This window comes from Zalophus californianus, chromosome 4 (assembly GCF_009762305.2).
Source record: "Zalophus californianus isolate mZalCal1 chromosome 4, mZalCal1.pri.v2, whole genome shotgun sequence".
Lineage (NCBI taxonomy): Eukaryota > Metazoa > Chordata > Mammalia > Carnivora > Otariidae > Zalophus > Zalophus californianus.
This window is the reverse complement of record NC_045598.1, coordinates 146,473,788-146,496,165: the sequence shown is the minus strand read 5'-3', so window position 1 is coordinate 146,496,165 and position 22,378 is coordinate 146,473,788. Positions and strand designations below refer to the sequence as shown.

Sequence of the window (22,378 nt, the reverse complement as noted above, 5' to 3'; positions counted from 1 at the left end):
TCAAAATCAAGTGGGGTTCACAGAGAAAAAGAAAGGTTTAGGAGGACCTCAGGAACAGTCATACTGACCGAGGTTGATGACTTCAGTGATGGAATTTGTTTCCGAGGCCACTCACTTATCAGAACAATGGTCAAAATTAAACTATCTGGTGTTTAGATTGGACGTTGCTGAGATTTCTGTTATAATAAGCTAGTTAGGATTTTTTTTTTTAAAGGACATCTCTTTAAGTTTAAAAGCCTTTAAAGAAGGGGGAGGAATTACCTGTTCCGCAGGATATTTGAAACTCAGGAGTTCTAATAACTTTGCATATTGAACATGAACTATTTCACAACTAAATTATAACTTGGTACTTTGGAATTGCTAAGTGATTGCTGCAAACTATTTTCTACGGTAGCTGAAGATTTAAAATAGATAATTTGAAGGGTGAATCAGTAAAATCTCTTGATAATTGATATCCCAGATCACTTGTGTGCCTGAGAAAATAAAAGGTGATATTTTGTTTTCCTTCTTTCTTCTCTTTCTTTCCCTCTATAATTTGATGGCTATAGAGACATGTGACATGGGAGGGAGCAATTTAGGAGGAAGGGAGGACATGCTTCTAAGATGGAATGGTGGTGACTGACCCTAGAAGAGGGTGATGATTATGGTTACAGTTATAGCAGAGGCCCTCTGGAGAAATGATTCTGATGTCTTAACGTTGCCACTTGCTCTTTGATTTTTTTTTTTTTCTAATATCCCTAAATCACGAAATGCCACCTGCCTGTCAAAAAATCTTTAGTCATTTGTCCCAGGCTGCAGTAATGTTTACGATGCCTTCATAATGTTGAAAGACTTTAACCAAAATGATTTCATATGGATCTGTACCCTCCTTCCATTGACTGTTGCCTTGAAGGCATACTCTGCTGTCATAACACTTTCATCTCCGCACCTAAAATAATACTTGTCCTTGTTTGTTTGTAGCAGTTAGCACACTGTCATGTACGTCTTTTTTGGCCATTTTTGATCAAAATCGCTTGCTAGAACATAAACTTGGCCAAAGGGGGGATGCCCCATGTTACAGACTGCTTTCAACTGGAGAGGTACAGTGGAGCACTGACTGGATAAGTGTGTCTGCCAGTGCGAGTGTTCATTACCCAAGATGGCACAGTACTCTCTGCCATGCCCTCTTTGGTTCAGGGTGCCTGCCAGCACTCATTGTGGGGAAGACGTAGTAGTAGTATACTGTATTAGGAGGTCAGTATTGAACATTTTTAGGGATAGCATTAAATGCACAGTGGTATTAAAATAGTGTATGTATGTATGGTAAGTTATTTTGCCTTGTTTCAACAAACTTGATTATCTAAACAATAATTACTGATAATACTGTCTTTAAAATGACTAATACTCTGTAGGGCAATCTGCTGACTGAAAGGCTTAAAAATCACAAAATATGCAGAGAAGTGAAATAGAAGAGAATGAGTAGACTATGCACTGAACCAAAAAAGAATAATTTGAAAATTACAAAATTTTTACGGTAGGTATACAATTAGAGTGGTATGGGTTTTTTTTTTTTTTAAGATTTTATTTATTCACTATAGACTGCCTTCGGCTCAGGTCATGATCCTGGAGTCCCGGGATCGGGTCCCGCATCAGGCTCCCTGCTCCGCAGGGAGTCTGCCTCTCCCTCTGACCCTCCCCCCTCTCATGTGCTCTCTCTCTCTCTCATTCTCTCTCTCTCTCAAATAAATAAAATCTTAAAAAAAAAAAGGATACTGCTTTAAAAAAAAAGATTTTATTTATTCACTATAGAGATAGATGGAGATATATATGGAGGCGAGAGAGAGAGAGAGCACACGCATGATCGGGGGGGAGGAGCAGAGGAAGAGGGACAAGCAGATTCTAAGCTGAGCAGAGAGCCCCACGCCAGGCTTGATTCCAGGACCCCTAAGATCATGACCTTAGCCGAAACCAAGAGTTGGATGCTTAACTGCACCACCTAGGCGCCCCATCCCTAGAGTGGTATTTTTTTTTTTTTAAGATTTTATTTATTTGACAGAGACACAGCGAGAGAGGGAACACAAGAAGGGGGAGGGGGAGAGGGAGAAGCAGGCTTCCCGCTGAGCAGGGAGCCCGATGCGGGGCTCGATCCCAGGACGCTGGGATCATGACCTGAGCTGAAGGCAGACGCTTAACAACTGAGCCACCCAGGCGCCCCTAGAGTGGTACGTTTTAATGTTAAGTGTGTTTATCCTAGGATGCATAAAATTTATGACCACCATACAGTAGAAGCAGCTAAGAGGGAATTCTTTGATTCTGTCCTTACTAGTTACAAAGCGCTTTTCAGTAGAAATGTTTTGAAGCATGGCCTGTTTCATACTCATTATCTCTCCCAGTCTTGCACTAAGTTGACCTCAGCAAGGAGGGCAGGGAACTGAGTGGTTTTCCATTAAGTTTTTTCAGTTCATTAGTCCAATTTTAAGTTAATTAACTGGTTTTGTGTCATCACATACTTTAAATTTACAAAAGAACAGCTTTGCATGGAATCCACATTCTAGGTAGTTTTCAAAGGCGTGCATTACATTATTAGATGGACTTGGAACAGATTCTGGGAACATGGAACCTGAGATTGTCTTTCCTCCGCTTGGCTGCTAGGATCTACGGACTGCTGGGCACAGATCAGGTTTGCTTTCTGTGAGGGTCTTAGCAGAGAAAGACCGCCTCTGATTTTCTCTGGTTTCCGGGAGAGCAGGGCTTTCTCTGCTGGGAGGAAAGACTGGAGAGCTGGAGATCTTGGGGAGACTTTTATTTTGAAATTCTTGGGCTTCTCAGTGGAAGTTTGATATGGGCCCCACCAAAATATGTCAGTTCTCCCTGGCCTCAGTAGGCTGAGAGCAGCTGAGTGGCCTGTTTCCTGCTGCCAGAGAAGGAGAGAATTCAGGAAGACCATACATAAAGAAGTTTCCTGCAAACTTCCTCCAAAGAATCCACAGCCTGCCTGCTTCACATTCCACGCCTGACATTTCTGATGTCTTGTATTAATTGCAGCATTGTTCTTAGTGTCAAACAACTGGAAACAAAGTGAACACAGCTTGTAGGGGAATGGCTGCACAAATTATGGCAGATCCACACCACTTCAGAGAAAAGAACTAGATGCGTGTCCATGAATGCTGACATCCACTCTCCTAGGCTGCTCCCAGCCAGTCACTGGGCAAAGTCCATTCCTGGTGCTGTGGGATTCCTCTAACAGGAAACATTTCCTTAGGGACATCCCATCAATTGGGCTGAGGTTTTCTCAGGACTGACCTGCAATCTGAGGTCCATCCTTTGCTCCTTTCACAGGTGTTAGTCCCAAGTCTTAGTCAAAAGGCCCTCTCTGCCAACTGCTTCTTCCCCTTTATTCTTCACAGGCATTTCCCTCAGTAAGTCTCTTGTGTTTAACTCAACTTGCATCTGTTTCTTGGAAGACCTGAACTGATCCAATCTGCTATGATGCAATGAGGGGGAAAAAATCACTTCCGTGATATTTCTGCCAAAAATGCGTGATCTGAATCTCTTCATGAGGAAACACCAGACAAACCCAACTGAGGTACCTTGTAAACACAACTGGCCTGTAGTCCTGAAAACTGTCAAGATTATGATTAAAAAAAAAAAAAAAAAAAGACTGAAAACCTGTTCCACATTGAAGGAATCTAAAGAGATGAGATAACTAAATGCATGTGTGATCCTATATTGAATTTGTTACAAAGAACATTTTTAAGATAAGTGGAAAACTTGAACTGGTTCTTTGTATTAGATGGTGATAACCATCTTGATGGCATGAGAGGAAATGCTCACTAGAGAATTCAGGGATAATGAATGGATCATCATGTCTGAAACTGGGTTCAGAAGATAAAGGTCTTTGCACTATTCCTGCAACTTGTGTATAAATTTGAAATTCTCATCTTTCAAGAAGTAAATGTGGAATATGGAGAATGGACTCAGAGAAGCCAAGAAGGAAAGTCTGGAGACAAATTGGAAGGCTATTTGCAGATGTCCAGCTAACAATGAGTGGGCCAGGAGGTATGGTAAGCAAAGAGAGAGTCAAGGTAGATTTAAGTGATAGAATTATCCAGACTCATTAATAAATTGGATATGGGGGGGTAAGAAAAAGGGTTATTAAAGATAATTTTTTGTTTCTGGCTTTAGCAACTGACTGGAGGCTAGCCACTCAGTGTAGCGAGGAAGATGGAGGGGATAATACATTTGGGAAGAAATTCAAGAGTTCTCTTTCATATGTTATAATTGAGAAGCCTGGTATTATTAGTAGGGAGTTGGTTATATGGATCTAGACTTTAGAGGAGAAGTCTGGGATAGAGATGTAAATTTAGGAATTAATAGCATATAGAACCATTGAGATGGATGGGATTGCCTGCCAGGAAAAAGTAGACATTAAAAGAAGTCCCTAAATTAAACCCTGATGACCTCCACCATTTACAGCTCAGAAGAGATACAGCTAAGGAGACCAATTATGATGGAACAAATTTAAATAATTACTCATTTGTCCCAGACTTTTCAAATGGAATGTAGCTAGGATTCTGCTTGCTTATCCAAGAGGAAGGCTTGCCACCACGCTGGATTTGTGAGCACTTGCCTCAGAAAATATTTCTCTATTGTAATTTTCCCTCAGGCTACAATGGGCTGACCATTCCTGCTTCCAGCATCACCCTCTATTGTGATAGTGGCTGAAAACAGGATGAGCTCTAAATATGGTTTTAAATTTGCACTTGCATTAGGCTCACTCCTCATAAGAACTTTGGGAATTACTTTCTCTCCTGGGGCTCATTAGAAGCTTCCTAGGGTTAACAAACAGGTAACTAGTTGCTTTATGACATATATAATAGGGGGAAGACTACTCTCATTTTCAGTTCACTATCATTGTTACCATCAAAGGGAATTGTAAATCAGAGTTTTCTTAAATACAATTAGCTTAAGGCTACTCAAGTATTCTTTCAGAAAACATTCTTATTTAAAAATGTTTAATTCTGGTCTGTGTCTGAAAGATATAAAACGTGTAGATTTTATATATTTTATGTTTGCTGTTACACAAATTTGATAAAAATAACCAACATTCTTTAGATAAAGATAGGTGGTAGTTCTTTTTGGGCACCCCAGTAACAGGTGAGTAGGAAAGCAAAGACAAAACTAAGTAGGCAGGAAAACAATTCATTAGGAGTGAAAAAAAGCAGGGAGGGGGCAGTGATCTTGACATTTCAGTGAGGGGATTTCTAGGAAGATGTCACAAATACTCATAGGGACCAAGAAATCTGTTCCAGTGTCCTAAAAGATGTGTATTTTGTTTGACCCCTACTCAAGATTGTCTCAAGAGGTCTTGAGAAAGCTGATGTTGAAAGACTTAAAGAATTTTACTTAATCTGTCAGTTTAACAGTAAGACTTGTGTCAGCTCTGCCATTCACTAGGGAGACCCTTCACCAAATGGAGTTTGGCTCTGGCTTTTCCCCAGGTTCCTGTTCCCTGTCCTCATATTTATAAACAATCGAGCTAGAGTTCTTGTCCTCTAACCCTCCAAAAATGTTAATAGTGAAATCAGTAGTAGTTGGAGTATGTTGAGTTACTTGAGTGGTATTTGCCATTGCACAGAGCAAAAGGAGGGGCCAACTGACCAGTCTCTGCAGTATCAGCAGTCGATGCACAGTTGCTTTTCTCCTTTTCCCCAGAGTTGAACAAGGACCCTGAATAGGGCTCAGCTGAAGCAGGTACATGGAAATAACATGTATCATGGAGTCTTACAGATGCCTTCTACTGTGCACTATTCTCTTCATCCTCACTCTCTCAGAGGCATTTGTCTTGTTCATCACTGCCTTGCCAGCACCTGGAATAGTGCCCAGCACCTAGTAGACACATGATAAATATTTTTTGACTTACTGAATAGTAAAAATGAGCATAACGTTGTAGAGATGGGATATGGCTTGCTTACATTACTGGATTTAATAAATATTCCAAAAATGTTGGCTCTAAATCACTTGTCAATTTTTTACTTTTTATATGTTCTATAAAAACCAGGGACTATAATTTAATACAATTATGCTATAGCAGAGGGTCTTTGTTTTTCTGGACTACTGCAAACATGTTCCCTTCACTCAATTTCTCCCAGTGGTGGCACCTTACAGAGCTATAGGACAGTGTCACAACCAGGGTACTCATATTGATGCAGTCGAGATAGACTAGTCATATCACAAGGGCCCCTCATTTTGCCCTTTTATAGCAACACCTACTCTCTTGCCCCTACCCTGTACCTAGCCCTGGCCAGCACTAATCTGGTCTCCATTACTACAACTTTGTCATTACCAAAATGCTAATATACATGGAATTGTATAGTATGTAATCTCTTGGAACTGGCTTTTTTCACTCAGCGTAATTCTCTGGTGATTCATCCAGATTGCCAATAATCGGAAAAGAATTCAGTCTTACTGATAATTAAGGAAATGTAAATGAAGAGGATGATGATGATAGTATTAAACCACCAAAGCTGAAAAAACACAAAAAAGAAAACATCCAATGAATGCAAAATTGTAGGAAAAGGATGCTTTCATAAAAACAATAACAGCTACATGCTTTGCAAGGGTCTAAGCATTTTACGTATGTCAATTGTTCTAACCACAGCAGCTCTGTGAAGTAAGTGCTACTCTTATTTCCATTTTATAGATGAGCAAACCAAGCATTGAGAGGTTAAAGTAATTTGCCCAAAGTCATAGAATGAGTAAATGGCAGGGCTAAGACTCAAATATTTATTTCCTAGTTTGTTTTTTAATAACATATGCATTATTTGTAACACCAAAAATTCATTTGTCCACGATTAAAATGATGCTCCCCTAAGGTAGCAACCAAATATTCTGGCATCAGAATTATTTCAATACTCCATTTCATCTCCTGTGCCCTACAGTGCCATACCAACCCATCCAAATTGGTGTTACTGCTACTGAAAATCATACGTAAGTTATTTCTACATTATCTGTAATTTTAAAAATATTTTCCTTTTGATTGTTTCCAAAGCCCGGAAATCATGACTATCAATATCTAATAAAATTTATAAAGTAAAATATATGAACATCTTGGTGTATTTCCTAAGTTTCATGATATCTGAGGCATCCTACAGTAAAACCAACTTATAAAGCTTATTTTTTAAAAAGAGGTACTTTATTTTAGATCTATAGATTCAGATTTTTTTAAATGAGAAAATGTCAACTGTCCTGAAGTTATCATTCTCCCAAAACAGGGTTTTAAAACTGCAGCATTCAAGGTTGGTTCAACATCCGCAAATCAGTCAATGTGATACAATACATTAATAAAAGAAAGAATAAGAACCATATGATCCTCTCAATAGATGCAGAAAAAGCATTTGACAAAGTACAGCATCCTTTCTGATTAAAACCCTTCAGAGTGTAGGGATAGAGGGTACATACCTCAATATCATAAAAGCCATCTATGGAACACCAACAGTGAATATCATTCTCAATGGGGGAAAACAGAGCTTTTCCCCTAAGGTCAGGAACACACCAGAGATGTCCACTATCACCACTGCTATTCAACATAGTATTGAAGTCCTAGCCACAGCAATCAGACAACAAAAAGAAATAAAAGGCATCCGAATCAGCAAACTAGAAGTCAAACTCTCACTCTCTGCAGATGATATGATACTTTATGTGAAAAACCCAAAAGACTTCACCCCATAGAACCCATATGAGTTCTATGCTAGAACTCATACAGGAATTTGGTAAAGTGGCAGGATATAAAATCAATGCACAGAAATCACTGGCATTCCTATACACCAATAACAAGACAGAAGAAAGAGAAATTAAGGAGTCGATCCCATTTACAATTGCACCCAAAACCAAAAGATACCTAGGAATAAATCTAACCAAAGAGGCAAAGGCTCTGTACTCAGAAAACTATACAATACTCATGAAAGAAATTGAGGAAGACACAAAGAAATGGAAAAACGTTCCATGCTCATGGGTTGGAAGAACAAATATTGTGAAGATGTCAATGCTACCTAGAGCAATCTACACATTTAATGCAATCCCTATCAAAATACCATCCACTTTTTTCAAAGAAATGGAACACATAATCCTAAAATTTGTATGGAACCAGAAGAGACCCCGAATAGCCAGAGGAATGTTGAAAAAGAAAAGCAAAGCCGGTGGCATCATAATTCCGGACATCCAGCTCTATTACAAAGCTGTCATCATCAAGACAGTATGGTACTGGCACAAAAACAGACACATAGATCAATGGAACAGAATCGAGAGCCCAGAAATGGACCCTCAACTCTATGGTCAACTTATCTTTGACAAAGCAGGAAAGAATGTCCAGTGGAAAAAAGACAGTCTCTTCAACAAATGGTGTTGGGAAAATTGGACAGCCACATGCAGAAGAATGAAACTGGACCATTTCCTTACACCACACACAAAAATAGACTCCAAATGGTTGAAAGACCTAAACGTGAGACAGGAGTCCATCCAAATCCTAAAGGAGAACACAGGTAGCAACCTCTTCGACCTCAGCCGCAGCAACTTCTTCCTAGAAACATCACCAAAGGCACAGGAAGCCAGGGCAAAAATGAACTATTGGGATTTCATCAAGATAAAAAGCTTTTGCACAGTAAAAGAAACAGTCCACAAAACCAAAAGACAACCGACAGAATGGGAGAAAATATTTGCAAATGACATATCAGATAAAGGGCTAGTATCCAAAATCTATAAAGAACTTATCAAACTCAACACCCAAAGAACAAATAATCCAATCAAGAAATGGGCAGAAGACATGAACAGACATTTTTCCAAAGAAGACATCCAAATGGCCAACAGGCACATGAAAAAGTGCTCAACATCGCTCGGCATCAGGGAAATCCAAATCAAAACCTCAATGAGATACCACCTCACACCCGTCAGAATGGCTAAAATTAACAAGTCAGGGAACGACAGATGTTGGCGGGGATGTGGAGAAAGGGGAACCCTCCTACACTGTTGGTGGGAATGCAAGCTGGTGCAACCCCTCTGGAAAACAGTATGGAGGTTCCTCAAACAGTTGAAATTAGAGCTACCATTCGATCCAGCAATTGCACTACTGGGTATTTACCCCAAAGATACAAATGTAGGGACCCGAAGGGGTACGTGCACCCCAATGTTTATAGCAGCAATGTCCACAATAGCCAAACTGTGGAAAGAGCCAAGATGTCCATCGACAGATGAGTGGATAAAGAAGAAGTGGTATATATACACAATGGAATATTATGCAGCCATCAAAAGGAATGAGATCTTGCCATTTGCAACGACGTGGATGGAACTGGAGGGTGTTATGCTGAGTGAAATAAGTCAATCAGAGAAAGACATGTATCATATGACCTCACTGATATGAGGAATTCTTAATCTCAGGAACAAACTCAGGGTTGCTGGAGTGGTCGGGGGTGGGAGGGATGAGGTGGCTGGGTGATGGACATTGGGGAAGATATGTGCTACGGTGAGCGCTGTGAATTGTGTAAGACTGTTGAATCACAGATCTGTACTTCTGAAACAAATAACGCAACATATTTTAAGAAAAAAGAAAAAGAAGAAGATAGCAGGAGAGGAAGAATGAAGGGGAGTAAGTCAGAGGGGGAGACGAACCAGGAGAGATGATGGACTCTGAAAAACAAACTGAGGTTTCTAGAGGGGAGGAGGGTAGGGGGATGGGTTAGCCTGGTGATGGGTATTAAAGAGGGCACATTCTGCATGGAGCACTGGGTGTTATGAACAAACAATGAATCATGGAACACTACACCAAAACAAATTATGTAATATATGGTGATTAACATAACAATAAAAAATTAAAAAAAAAAACAGACACATAGATCAATGGAACAGAATAAAGAGCCCAGAAATGGACCCTCAACTCTATGGTCAACTCATCTTCAACAAAGCAGGAAAGAATGTCCAATGGAAAAAGACATTTTCTTCAACAAATGGTGTTGGGAAAATTGGACAGCCACATGCAGAAGCATGAGACTGGACCAGTTCCTTACACCACACATAAAAATAGACTCAAAATGGATGAAAGGCCTAAATGTGAGACAGCAATTCATCAAAATCCTAGAGGAGAACACAGGCAGCAACCTCTTCAACCTCAGCCACAGCAACTTCTTCCTAGAAACATCACCAAAGGCAAGGGAAGCAAGGGCAAAAATGAACTACTGGGACTTCATCAAGATAAAAAGCTTTTGCACAGCAAAGGAAACAGTCAACAAAACCCAAAGACAACTGAAAGAATGGGAGATATTTGCAAATGACATATCAGATAAAAGGCTAGTATCCAAAATCTATAAAGAACTTATCAAGCTCAACACCCAATGAACAAATAATCCATTCCAGAAATGGACAGAAGACATGAACAGACATTTTTCCAAAAAAGATATCCAAATGGCCAACAGACACATGAAAAAGTGCTCAATATCACTTGGCATCAGGAAAATCCAAATCAAAACCTCAATGAGATACCATCTCACACCAGTCAGAATGGCTAAAATTAAGTCAGGAAACGACAGATGTTGGCAGGGATGCAGAGAAAGGGAACCCTCCTACACTGTTGGTGGGAATGGAAGCTGGTGCAGCCACTTTGGAAAACAGTATGCAGATTCCTCAAAAAGTTGAAAATAGAGCTACCCTACGACCCAGCAATTGCACTACTGGGCATTTACTCCAAAGATACAAATGTAGTAATCCGAAGGGGTACGTGCACCCCAATGTTTATAGCAGCAATGTCCACAACAGCCAAACTATGGAAGGAGCCAAGATGTCTATCATCAGATGAGTGGATAAAGAAGATGTGGTATATATACACAATGGAATATTATGCAGCCATCAAAAAACTGAAATCTTGCCATTTGCAATGATGTGGATAGAACTAGAGGGTGTTATGCTAAGTGAAAAAAGTCAATCAGAGAAAGACAAGTATCATATGATCTCACTGACATGAGGATTTCTTAATCTCAGGAAACAAACTGAGTGTTGCTGGAGTGCTGGGGGGTGGGAGGGATGGGGTGGCTGGAGGATGCACATTGGGGAGGGTAGGTACTATGGTGAGCGCTGTGAATTGTGTAAGACTGTTGAATCACAGACCTGTACCTCTGAAACAAATAATACATTATATGTTAAAAAAAAAGATAGTAGGAAGGGAAAAATGAAGGGGGGTAATCGGAGAGGGAGATGAACCACAAGAGACGATGGACTCTGAGAAACAAACTGAGGGCTCTAGAGGGGAGGGGGCTGGGGGGATGGGTTACCCTGGTGATGGGTATTAAGGAGGGCACGTATTGAATGGAGCACTGGGTGTTATACCCAATGAATCATGGAACACTACATCAAAAACTATTGAGGTAATGTATGGTGACTAGCATAACATAATAAAATAAAATTTTAAAAAAGAAAATATAGGAAAAAAAAATAAAACTGCAGCATTCTTTGTGGAACCAGAATCCATATTAACTAAATGGGTTCTAAACAATCAAAAGTATTACAATTAGCTAAATGATTTCTGAGGATGGTAAATGACACATAGATTATGTTAATGATTTAAATATCTGCCTATATTTGAAATAAAATAGCTACTAAATTTACTATTTTCCCTCTGATAATAGAAATTAGTGAAAGGCAAATAATGTTCTTCATTGAGCTTTTGTCATTATAGTTCATATGCTTCATTCTAAAAGCATTCTTATTTTCTTTCCAGTTTTAAAACTTTTTGATATGTATATTAATCAGGGGAGGAAGAAAATTATATGAATGGCTTAACATTACTCAGTTAAAAGTAAATTCTTTATTGGGCGCCTGGATGGCTCAGTCGGTTAAGGGTCTGCCTTTGGCTCAGGTCATGATCCCAGGGTCCGGGGATCGAGTCCCGCATCGGGCTCCCTGCTCTGTGGGGAGACTGCTTCTCCCTCTCCTCCCCACTTTGCTCTCTTTCTCACTATGTCTGTCTCTCTCTCTCAAATAAATAAAATTTAAAAAAAGTAAATTCTTTATTTTCCTAAACTTAAAAATACATTTCATGATTACTATGGCTTGCTGTCTTTAAGTTGTGATTAAAATTATGACAAAACATTTTGTTTCCAGGTAAAAGTGTGGCAGATATGAGCAGAATATTATTGTCATCATTATCCACGTAACTGGGCAGGTATATTGACAATGCAGCCAATATGAGCACATCAAAAAAAAAAAGTCACTGAAACAGTGACTCAGAGCACATTTGAACAATTCCTATTTAACATGTCATGTGATAGCTCTTCAGAGTCATGTACTTATTACTGTCACTCAAAATGACAAATGTATCCCAGTATTTTGACCCTATAAATTATAGATATTATAATTATAAATTAATGTTGAATAATATAATATATAATATATATAATAATAATAAATTAATGTTGAATATTTGTTTATCTTAGATTTTCTTTTTTGTGCTTCTTGGGATTTTGATTATCCCACAGTAGAATTATTATATAATTTTGTAAAAAGATTTCTTTGTAGCAAATTCTTCATAGAGAAAATACAGAGAACTCAAAATAAATTCTCAACAGATTTCAGATATGGATTATATGTTCTAATTTTAGGGAACATAAAGTACGAACTAAATTTGCCCTTCACCCACAGAACATATGAATTGACTAAATGAGATGCTAATTATATGAATAAGGTAGAGATGGAAAGTCTGAGAACTAAATCCTCTTTAAGGATTATATTGACAAGTATCTGTTTAATTCATATATTACAATCCTTTTCAAGGTAAGTAAATTTACTTCTCGACTTCATTAAATTCACATTCAAACTTATAAATTTTTCACATTATTATATTGCAAAGCCCAAATTATCTTAGATTCTTAATAAGAAAATACTGTTATGGCCAAAATAAATAATTTAAATGATATTTACTTTTATGTAGTGAATAGATTCATTTCTGAAGTAGGGATCTGTGCTGTAAATCCTGTAAATTAAATCCTGTTTGCGCATTGAATTCTAGTCTGTATCTGGAATTATTCTTTGGGAAAATGTATGCCACAATCTAGTTTAGCTGTGATACTGCAGGCACATTTCCATAGTAACAATATAGCCTTTTCTCTAGTGACCCACCCATCTCCTGGGAAGTTCCTGTGTTTTATTCAGTACCATCTGGCTTCCTCCTGTTTGGATAGTCCCAGGGTTTGAGTACAAAGTAACAGCTAACAGTTTTTGAGCACCTACTGAGTGTCAGGCACAATTCTAAGCACTTTACAGGGATAATCGAAACCTGTGAGGTAGAATTTATTAGTCCCTTTACAGATAAGGAAACTGAAGATCACAGAGCTCTCAGGGCTAGGAAGTGCTTGAGAACACAGTTTGATTCCAGAGTTGAGATTAGGACCGACAATACACTATATTGCCTTCTTATTTTCTAGACTAGACTCAATCATGTATGCGTTATAAGTGTGCTCAGATATGGATCCTCTCAGCCCGTGGGGTTGCCAGACAGGACCTGTAGCCCCTCTCCAGTCTGTTCCATGGTTGTGAGCAGCTTCATCCACTTAGACCAGTGTGCTACACAAAGATGATTGTTTTCTAGATATGCCATAGTGTGAAAATATTTGACAAGCACATCGCCCTAGAACAAAGTACACATTTAGAGATAAATATATGAACTGTGTTTCCTAACTTGTAACTGACTTTAAAATAAATGTTCAGATTCAGCTATCTCTTGACAAGAAATAACATGTATACCTTACATAATTCTACTTATGTTGCTTCTTATTCAACTATTACAAATGAAAAAAGGTTTGAGAACAAAGACTAATCATTTCTTCCATTGATATTTTGTTACAATTCATATTAATTGTTTTTCCCTGTACTTTAGACAACATTGGCCCTGACTAGAGTTACCGTGAAGTCTTAACATCATTAAAACTGCCTTTATTTAATTATTGATAATTCATTTTTGACTTTATTTGGGCTGCCTGCTTCCCAATTGAATCGAATTGGCAAATATTTCACCTTGAATGTTGAGGTACCACAAAGCACATAAGAGTGCATAAGGGTAATAAGGGAATGCTTTCTGAAGAAGGGTGGTCTGCAGGTTTAAAAAAATATGTGATGGAGAAAATGGGTATGCTCTTGCATAGCAGCCCTTGTGTAGCACTAAAGTGACTTTGGAGACCTCACATCACTTCAGTACCAGAATGAAATAAAGACAAAATAGTTGAGAGTCCCTGGGCACCTCAGAAACAGCTCAGAATGAACCCAACTGGTAATCCCAGCTGGTTTAAATCAGAGTGAAGACAAACACTTGCACTCATATGTGTTCACTGCGTTTAAAGCGATTTGTTCACAATCCATTAATCATGGAAGCTCATCTGGAAGTGTGTTTTGTGGTCTTCCAGATTTTACCTCAATAGAAGTTTTCAGGTAAAGATAAACATGTTGCAGATGAGTCAAAGAGGGAAAAAAAATCATTTCTTCTTGATTGCAAAAAGCCAGAGAATGATTGCCCACTTACAACATGTCCAGTCCTGTTTAGTACCTTGGTGGGGTCCATCTTCGGAGCTTTGACAATTTGCATCTGGTCTGGATGACTGATTCCATGTAAAATACCAGGGAGGAGGGAGCAAAAGTGGCTTTTGAAGTTGTAAGCCTCACTAACTCAATGGCAATGGGAAGTATCACCAGGAACAGGAGCTGGTTGGCTGTGTTTGAGGTGGAGACGACGATGAATTCTTCAGAGTACCTGTAGATCTGAAGGAACGAGGAGATTCAAGTGGCAATTTCATGAAAGCAATAGAAAATATTCACCTGGGATCATGTAGAAAGATTAGGACTAGAAGTTTTGAATTAGGAGACATCTACTCATAACTTTAGGGATGAAAGAGACCTTCTCTCCAAGAAAGAAAGGATAAAGATAAGCTAAAGAGCCTCATCACATTACTGGGATAACCCATTTCACAGGAGGAGAAAGGCTGGTGGCAAAGGCTGACAAAGGCCACACTGGCTGCCCTGATGTTCCGGAACCTCCCCAACATAGCCCCCTTTCAACCTCAGCCTGAAATACTCTTCCCACAGAGGTAGAAGTGCTTCCTTTGTGCTCCCATAATACTCTGTTTCTGATGCTACATTCAACCACAGACTATGACAGTCACCTGTTCAGGTTCCTGTCTCACCTGCTACACAGTAAATATTCACTGAATGAATGAACTGGATATACAGAATGGAAAGACACTGTGCTCAGGCCACATTTCAGCACTCGAAATCTTGGTGTTTTCATAAACTGGTCAGATGATGTGTTATTTCAAGGAAAATATAACTGAATGCCCATTGTGTGTCAGCCATTCCCAGAACAAAGGCCAAACATTTTAAAACAATGTCCACAGGACTCTCCATTTCTTGGCTCTGGTTTTCTAGGTACTCATCTTCAGGCAGGCTTTCCCTAAGTAACGGCAAAGTCAACATTCACTCCTCTGAAATGACTCTGTCCCTGCTGGGGTCACTTGCCCACCCTTGTGAGTCTAGAGCTGGTGGAGCCCCTGATGGACCAACCCAGGGGAGAGGCAGGGACAGTTTTGAAAGTAGGGTATGGAATGGGGGCAGAAACAACACAAAGTAACAGAAGTCCATGGTAGAAATCCTATGCAGACCATCAAATGAAACAACAGGAGGGGGCAGATGGGAAAGGGAGCAAGTTCATTCTCCCCCCTCTTCTATCTTACTGCCAAAATTACAGTGTGAGAGAAGGATGCTAGCCCCAGGATCGCCTTTGCCTTGTGTTTTTTTTTTTTTTTTTAAGATTTTATTTATTCATTTGACAGAGAGAGACACAGGGAGAGAGGGAGCACAAGCAGGGGGAGTGGGGGGAGGAAGAAGCAGGGGGAGTCAGGGAGGGAGAGGCAGGGAGAGTGGGGGAGGGAGAAGCAGGCTTCCCACGGAGCCCGATGATGGGCTTGATCCCAGGACCCTGGGACCATGACCTGAGCCGAAGGCAGGTGCTTAACGACTGAGCCACCCAGGCACCCCTCCTTTGCCTTGTGTTTGAGGTTCTGTAGATGGAGAGTTAAAAAAGCATTAGCTGACAATAAAGCCACTGTTGGCATTAGAACATTGAGCCTCGGCGTTTGTTTTTATTTAAATCTTGCCTTTGGTTTGATGTGAAAATATAAAATATGAAAATCTTGTGCAAACTTTAAAAAGGACTTTCAAGTCCTAAATATATACTTTATATATTATATATAAATATTAATATATTTATGACGATACAGGTATAGCATGGGCTTTGTAAATAGACCTAGGTTCCAACCCTGCTCTAACATTTGCTCTCTGTGTGAAGCTGAAACAGATGACTTAAACTTTTGTATCTCATTTTCTTTGGTACTTACCTTAGGGGTTAAATGAGAGAATGCACATTAAAACCATTTAGCACTTTCCCAGCACAACAGTCAAAACTAGTTGGTATTATTGACGTTATTGTTGCGGCTTAAGGATTTTTTTTATTGTGGTAAAAGATGCATAACATGAAATGTGCCACTTTAACCACTTTCTAGTCATGCAGTTAAGTGGCAGTAAATACAGTCACATTGTTGGGCAAACATTATCACCATCTATCTTGAAAACCTTTTTAGGGGCGCCAGGGTGACTCAGTCATTAAGCATCTGCCTCCGGCTTGGGTCATGGTACCAGAGTCCTGGCTCAGGTCATAGTCCCGAGGTCCTGGGATCGAGCCCCACATCGGGCTCCCTGCTCCGCGGGAAGCCTGCTTCTCCCTCTCCCCCTCCCCCTGCTTGTGTTCCCTCTCTCACTGTGTCTCTCTCTCTGTCAAATAAATAAAATCTTAAAAAAAAAAACCTTTTTAATCTTCCCAAACTGAAACTGTACCCATTAAACAATAACTTTCCATTCCTCTCTCTCCTGCAGACTTTGATCACCACCATCCTACTTGCTCTCTAAGTTTGCCTATCCTACATACATCATGTAAGTGGAATCATACATTTGTCGTTTCGTGTCTGGCTTATTAAAAAAAAAATTATAGTAAAAGCTAAATCTACACTTTTTAGTCATTGATTCCTGGGGTTCCTGTACTACATGGGCCACATTCAAAAGGCCTAAATTCCACTAACCTCTTGCTAGTATTTACTAATTGCAGGCCCAATCTCAGGAGGAGAAAAACAATCTTCACAGTGCATCATAATGCTCAATCTATCTCCACGAGCATCATGGAAGCAGCATTCGTTTCAGAGACTATAAAATCTGAAAATATTTCTAACAGGGAGCTCAAGTGCTTTGGTGCTTTAATTGTAGCTGAGTTGAAAAGTTTTCAGCCTGCGTATTGCAGCTTTTTCACCATCAGCCTCTCAGCTCCTCTCCCGAAGTGACTATAAATTTGCAGTCAGTAAGCAAAGTAGATGGTAATGAGATATAAATATTCATTACTAAAAAATGAGGGCCTAAATCAAGAGATAAGATTAATTATTCAGAAAAAGCTCTATTTTAAAATTTTCTCTCACAGATGTGTAGCAATTACAGAACCTGTTTCTTTTTATCATGGATATGAGTTCATGGAGCATTTCCCTGCCTGGCAAGTCTGCATTCCTTTCTGTACAATGATGCCAATTCCTAATTCCTGGACAAAAAATAAGAACTGCTAAGCCCGTAACCGTCAAGGACCAAGCAAGTAGTTTCTGTAGCGACCAATTACCCACATGAGATTTCTTAGGGTTCCACTCTTTACTCCAGTGACTTGTCCATGCAAATGCGGTTTTATCAGTCAAGTGGAACTTCCTAAATTTGCTCTCTGGTAGCAGACTGTTTCTCCTTAGCTCAGCTCTTTCACGCCTGGTCTTTCGGATGCCTGTGACCCCGATTACTACAACCATTACTACAAACAACAAATGCCACCTCCAAATGCAATTTCTGCTTTCTTGGTATGATCTTGGGCAAGGAATTATCTCTGAACCTCAGCTGTTTCATCTGTAAAATCGGTCGATAAAGATAGCCTATGAAGACCCTAGAGCCATGTGTGGTCTGCAGTCAGAAACGCAAGTAAATATTAGATTTGGGAAAGTCTGTGTTGTACTTTTCCAGCACTCTTTCTCCTTGACACTGTTTCTCATTTCTCTGCCAACAACCATCTCACAGCTTCTAGCTCCGGTATTTGGGAACTGAAATTTCTACCCCATTTTCCCTTCCGCTAGCAAGGCCCCTCCAACCTCAGGCTCTCTGCCTAGCAGAATCTAAGACTGCAGGCTGGAAGTCACCACCCTTGTGATTTAATTACCTTTATCTCATCTGTACCCTTGGCCCTCAGGACTCCCACTGCTGCTTTGCAGAGCACATTTGCCAGCCTCCTATCTCTAGCTTTTAATCTAAACAAAATACCAATGATTCAGACAGACATTTGAAAGGACACTGTGATAATCAAGAGAGATGAAAATTCTGCAGGAACAATAGCAAAAATACAAAACAAAACAAAACCCCATGTTTACATTTTATGTTAACTCTCGGCTCTTTGTTAGAAAAGGTGATGCTATGTTTGGCATATACTTCTGTTTCTTTGAATAATTATGCTGGTATTTATTGGGTGCTTCCTACAGCCTAGGCACTGTGCTACACACCTTGCATATATTATTTCATTTAATCCACCCAGTAATCCTAGAAGGTAGGTGCCGCGCATATTCATTTTATAGATACAAAAACACAAAGGCTTAGAAAGGTTAAATAACTTGCCTAACTTCACACAGTAAGTGGCAGGGCTGGATCAAACCAGGCCAACCTGAGAACCAGTGGTCTGGCCACCATGCTAGAATATTCAATGGTATGTTCAAATGCAGGTCCTCACTTCAGAAAAGGTAATACTGAGTTACGCCTTTAAACTGGGAAGCCTCTGGAAGGCTTAAATGATGGATTACTGCATTTAAATGATTTACTCCCCTTTCCCCCCCCTTTAATCTTCTTTGTTTTTCTTCTGTTGAGGTCCTTAAGTTTAATTTTTTTTTAAACTAAAAGCCATCTGTTCTCTGTTCCTTGCAGTCGGAAACATAAGGCTTCAAGAGGGTCATACAACCGTACATGTTTGAAATTCCTTGTCACCATAACATGCTGAATTCATCCAAGAGTAAATGGTGACCTCAGGGACTCCTGTGGTTGGAATTTTTATTTAATCAAAATAGTAAGAACATATGAATAATTTTCTGTGAAGGTGTGCCTGTAAACTAAGAATTAGGAATGCTCTCTATCCAAGTAGGAAATAAATAGTCCCATTTGTAGAATTTATTGTCTATATAAAAAAAATATCAGCAATCACTTAGGAGATTTTATGTGGGTGGGTTATAACAGTTGTCTCCAGAGTGGGTCCAGAAGATCGTCCCTTGGGAAGGTTCTATTTCTTCTATTAGAATTTCTACTTTTATTCTTTCTTTTTTGCTTATTCTTTTTAGTTTCTATTTTTGTACATACTTTATAATGTATATATTTTATAAGATATAATATACAATTTGTATTTGAAATCATGTATTATGTATATTATATATTATGCATATCCATATATTTTTATTTTATATATTTTTGTATATATGAAGCACATGCTCAAAATGTTTTATTGATTAAATAAGTGATCAAAAAAAGTCTGGAGAGCATGTTTTAAAAAACTTTTGAAATTACAAAATATTAGGAATTCTCATGAATTTGAGAGTTAAACTTCTAGCATTTCTAAAATATAATAAGCATTTATTTTTTGTAATCCAAAGAACCAGAACATTTTTTAAAGATACATTATTTTCATAAGAAAGAACTAAATCATAAGAAATATACTAGGTGATGAAGTTAAAAGACCATTTGTAGGAGATACTGGCTTCATTTACATTAAAGTATAATGAGAATTAAAAGCCATCACGACATCCTTGGGGCCCTGGAAAATTCTTAATTATTCTCTAGCCTAAATTGTCTCAATTCCTATAGTCTAAAAGCAAAATTACACAGAGTGCCAGTCGTTGGTAAATGATTTTGTTTTCAAGTCATTTTCTTATACTTTCACTGGCCCCCTCTGTCCCGGATGTGACCTACAAGATCTACGAGCATCCTGACGGTACCCTACCCTACCTCACTGCTCTTCACCAGTCTCCTCCAAGTCTGTGCTGCATTCCCCTCTCTAACAATTGTCTTGCCTTTGGGCGTTTGTAGAATCCATTCCCTCTTTATGACAGAAACACCCTTCCCTGCTCTTTGCCTGGCAAACCTCTTCCATCCTTTCAGTCTCAGCTAAAATATTGGTTGCCTCTCCTATGTGTTTCGTGGTATCCTGTACTGTCCTTGCCTTTAACATTGATCACACTGCATGTTTCATATCTATCTTCCAACCCTAAATCTGTGAGACTCACCTCACATTTCTGGCAGATTGGACTATCTGGTCTCATTTCCCTGGACCCATTGTCTAGGTGGAGAAATAATGTGGCATGACTGAAGCCTTCGCACTTGCACGATGTAGAAGTTTCTCTCGCCCATAAGTGGCACGGCACACACTCCCTCATCTGCCAGTTTGTACTTTGGGGGTGCTTTATTAGATCTTTGATCTCGTCACTTAATTATTCCCCACTTTTTTTTTTCTTTTCTTCTTCTTGTCCTTTCTTCTTTCTTTAGCTTGTTAGACTGACAGGTTGATCTGCTGATATTTTTAGGTTTTGTTCATACACTTACAGTCTATAGGAAATTAACCTTGGTCTTCTGGGTGGTGTCAGCAAAAACTTATGTGCTGATCCAGATAGTGGTCAGCTGGGAAATGCTGCTAAGCAGGGGCCAGAGAATGTAGTAGCAGCATAAAGAAAGATCAAACTGATTTTAGATGAGACTAGATTTAGTATGCCATTTGACCCTTGATCCATAATCAGTCTTTTAATGCAAATTTTCCCTAATATGGAAAAAGAAGTATGTGTTTCTTTCTCAGTTCCTAATCTTTTTTTTAATCAAGAAATGCATTTTCTTTATCTTTACATCCGCTTGACTCTAGGGCAAGGATGTTAGAAATTATACTGTCAGCAAAATTGTATTTGATTATGAAGGCAAAAACATTGCTGAATTATTTGAAATTCTGTTTTGTTTATGTCCTAATTAAAATATGACCTTGTCACTGTTTAACTGTAATTGATGGTGTATTATAATCATTCCTCAGCTGTTTTTCTGGATCATGAGTTCAGATTTATGTTATATGCCCATTAGTTGATTTGGAAAGTGTTTTACTTAAGTTTTCATTGTGCTGAATATTTCTTTTGTGGATCTGAACTGCAGATTTGCTCAACCCCCCTCTCTCCCAAGGCTAACTTAAGCAAAATAGACAGATGGTCCTCAAATAGGCCCCATTCTCAAGATTGATCTCTACAGTAATTTTTTGTTGCCTCTAGTGATATTGCTTACTTTAATATCTTCTCAAGATTGTGCCTTAAAAAGAACAGCAAATTAATTTGTCAGTTTCTTAGTGTACAAAGCTTTCTTTTAGATCTTTAATAAATAGGGAAAATTATTTTAAGTGGCTAGAAGTTAAAATGTGAAATTATTTTTTCAGGATATTATTTGCCTTTTCACGGTTGAATACATGATGAAGTAAGCACCCTGAAGCTCACATTATTATAGTTATCACAGTAATTATCAATAATATATTCCAACTAAAAGTACAAATGATTGATTGGGAGACCATGTATATGTAGGAACATGATCTGTTACTAATCATAAACTAAGAACAGCCTGAACTGGATTTATGTATTAAGTTTATCTTTTCAAAAATATAGTGACTTATTTACCTGGTTTATTTGAGGAGTGAGGTCACATAATCATTTAAAAAAAATAATTGAACTAGTTCTTTTATTTTTATTTTTATTTATTTTTTTTAAAGATTTTATTTATTTATTTGAGAGAGAGAATGAGAGAAAGAGCACATGAGAAGGGGGAGGGTCAGAGAGAGAAGCAGACTCCCTGCTGAGCAGGGAGCCCGATGCAGGACTTGATCCAGGGACTCGATCCAGGGACTCCAGGATCATGACCTGACCCAAAGGCAGTTGCTTAACCAATTGAGCCACCCAGGCACCCTGAACTAGTTCTTTTTTAAAAATATTATATTCAGAGCATCTGGGTAACTGAGTTGTTAAGTGTCTGCCTTCGGCTCAGGTCATGATCCCAGGGTCCTGGGATCGAGCCCCGCATCAGGCTCCCTGCTCCGCGGGAAGCCTGCTTCTCCCTCTCCCACTCCCCCTGCTTGTGTTCCCTTTCTTGCTGTGTCTCTCTGTCAAATAAATAAATAAAATCTTTTAAAAAAATTATATTCTTAAAAATCTATTTTTCTTGATGCAAGCTGTAGAGAATCTAGCAAATTTAG

At 39.0% G+C, this 22,378-nt stretch overlaps 1 long non-coding RNA gene across 1 annotated transcript in view; it reads right to left on the bottom strand.

The window, feature by feature from the left end:
- Positions 1–22,378, bottom strand: part of LOC113934970 — a 235,949-nt gene that overhangs the window by 11,719 nt on the left and 201,852 nt on the right. Inside the window, exon 8 of the long non-coding RNA XR_003523845.2 lies at positions 14,558–14,769. This is a non-coding gene — a long non-coding RNA (uncharacterized LOC113934970). The remainder of the gene's footprint in view (positions 1–14,557; positions 14,770–22,378) is intronic.